Source organism: Lepidothrix coronata, unplaced genomic scaffold (assembly GCF_001604755.1).
Source record: "Lepidothrix coronata isolate B3197 unplaced genomic scaffold, Lepidothrix_coronata-1.0 Scaffold127, whole genome shotgun sequence".
Classification (NCBI taxonomy): Eukaryota; Metazoa; Chordata; class Aves; order Passeriformes; family Pipridae; genus Lepidothrix; species Lepidothrix coronata.
In genome coordinates, this window is record NW_016690307.1 from 1001882 (window position 1) to 1004846 (window position 2965).

Below are 2965 nucleotides of genomic sequence, written 5' to 3' on the forward strand. Positions count from 1 at the left end.
CTTCAGTGACAGACGACATGATTAGACAAGAGAATCTCCAGAGGTCCCTTCCTACCTCAACTATTCTGTGAAGCTCTGATTCTATGTGTTGCTTTAAGAGACCGCAGAAAAAAGACTCCGGGCCAATTTAATGTAGGAGATAAGATAAGAGAGTAAGTCCTTTAATTTCAGGCCTGAGGTCCACAGGAATACATATGACGCATCCCTCATGTCCATGGGGTTCCACAATTTAAGGTATTATCTCAACCAATTCCAGATTTACCTGCCTCCCAGGTCCTCCCCCCAGCACACCTCTCTGGAAATTGAGGCAAGGGGCTCTGGGACCCTTTCTTCCTCATCTTCATCTTCCTCAAAGTAAGTACAGTCCTTGGAGTTCCTCCAGAGTTCTGGGTTTGAAGCTTGCTTTGTCTGGGGGGCACCTTGTTGCTCAATCCAGGGTGCAAATGTTCTTAAACAGAATGGAGGCCTACATTGAGGGAAGTCTAAACACACTAACAGAATTTAGAGGGATTGATAGGGAATTGGGTAACAGGGTTGGGTAAATGTGTAAACTACTATGCTAAGGGTAAGGGATATAATACAGCTACTTCTAAAATCTACAAAAAGCTAAAAATCAAAAAAATCCATAAGCATCATACATTACAGTAAAATGACATACATAAAGTCTACATTAAAAAGATACTGAAGTAATACATAGGGAGTAGGCCAGAATCAGCATGTAACACCCATCTTATGTATATTCTCCACTATAAGAATCTTTTATGAATACCAAAAGTAAAATATATTCTCATCATGATCACTTACTGAAGCAGGAACCTTCTTCTCCCAGTGGAGTCTTCCAGTTGCTGAAGTCATGCTCAGCTTGCTCTCTCTCATCCTATTCAGGATGAATATTCATTCATAGTCAACGAGCACTTAGTTCACACAAAGAGGAACAGTTTCAGCTCAAAATAATCAAAAAGTTCTGTCTCAGAAAACTCTGCAGCACTGCATCAGGGAGGCTGTAGTTGTAGACACCACGTCTGTGAGGCAGCAGGGGGAGCTGGTCCTGCCTTGTCTGTTCTATGTAATGAGCTACTGGACAAAGCAGAGCCTGAAGGAGGATGGGATTAGGGTGAGCGCTCATCTCAGCTGTTCCTACAGAAGAAGAAAAATATTCCTGAGATCCACTGGCAGATGCTTTGCAAGAAGACAGGCCATGCAACTGCTTCAGGGAAGCAAACAGCAAATGGTAGTGACTAAAGGGCACTGCAGAAAGAAAAGCAAAGGGAAAACCGAGAGGGAGAGACAAGTAAGGTGTCGCCAAGGAGACAGTGTTTGACCCAAGGAGGACAATACAGGAGTAAGTGTCTCAGGGAAGACTATAGAGTGGTTGGAAGGCAGAGTGAGAGGTTATCCCATTGCCCAAATGCCACTGCATAAAACTGTATGTTTTGTGCAGGATCTAGAGAAGAAACTCTAAATAAATACATGATATAGACATACAAATACTATAAGGTGGGGAGAGTTCCTGTGTGCACATAGATGGGGTTTGGGCATGAGCTATATGAACAGGGCACACAGTGTTATTAAGTCTAAGGCAACTCAGCCCAAATCCTGAGCATTTTGTTGCTTCCTGAACCAAAGCAGCATGGGCAGAATAACAACTAAGGGCAGCCTCCAAGGAGAGAAAGATGGAACAGAGGCATCTATCTACCACAGAAGTTTTTCAGTGGTTGTAGTCCTCATGGCCTGGAGAAGTACTAAGAGTTCAGAGTCCTACTGGAGTCAATGACAATACCATGCACTTAAGTCCTCAGGAATCCTTCATTAGGATCCCAAAACAGAGACACCAAGGAAGCAATTTAGATGATTAAACACAGGTGTCCAGTCATTCTAGACACCCCTCCCCTACTTTAGAATCTCACAAAGGAGTAAGGCTCACATAGTCCTGTCCATACCTGCCAGTTCCAGGAGGGTGTTTGAGTTACTCATGATTTACTCAAATTCTCAAAACTTCAGCTTTGAGAAAGATGTAAGTTTTTAAGCCATGTCAAGATTTATAGATGTTTATGTTCCTGAATGAGGCCTCGAATTTTAACTGAGATGTTTTTATAGGATAATTGGGGGAAGATGCCAGTAAAAAGGGCCATGGCAAATTTTTGATTGAGTACACTTTCAAAGTAGAATCTGCAGCTGTATAATTCACAGTCATGTCAACAACAGTTTTCAAAAATCTGCTCATATAACTGAGAATTTCTTAAAGAAAGTCATAGAAAACTGTGACATAGATTGGACAAAGCCTACAAAAAAGTATGTTGGCAGCAAAATATCAAAGTTATTGGTGAGTCCTATAAAGCTAAGTAAAGTCAGAACTGAAACCTTGATCTGGTGTTACCCACTGAAAAAAGAATTAGATACAATATGTGTTAAATTATCCTTTTATCACCTATGAAAGAACATCAGGGTTTGGCACCTATTATTACCGTTAGATGGACTATACTTTAGTCACACCTAGACTCAGTTATTGCCAGAGTGCTAGCTGCAGCAGATTATTTCAAAATATACCCCAGCTTGTGCTAAATTTGTAACACTGGGTGCCCAATTAAAAGAAAATTACTAAAGGCCCATTTTCTCAGCACTGCAGGAACTTGAAATATAAGAAAAATTTCTCACCATGAACTGTGAAATGAACATAAAAGTGCTGTAGACTTCTTTTTTTCCCTTTGAATTATGTATTCCCCTTTAGTGTAGTGTTAGAGACACTTTGGTCAGTAAAGCTACAGAAAGCAGCCCTGTAACCCAGCTGCCAACCCTGCTGAAAAGCAACCGGTCCTGGCCAACAGAGTCATTTTCAGGGACAGGAGGGCTGAGTCCCAGGGGCAGTCCTTACCACGAGGGCCGTGGAATCTTTACAGACATCTTTCTTTGTCTTTCTGTCTTAGCAGCAGCAGAATAACATAAAGGAGAAAACTACAGTCTCATA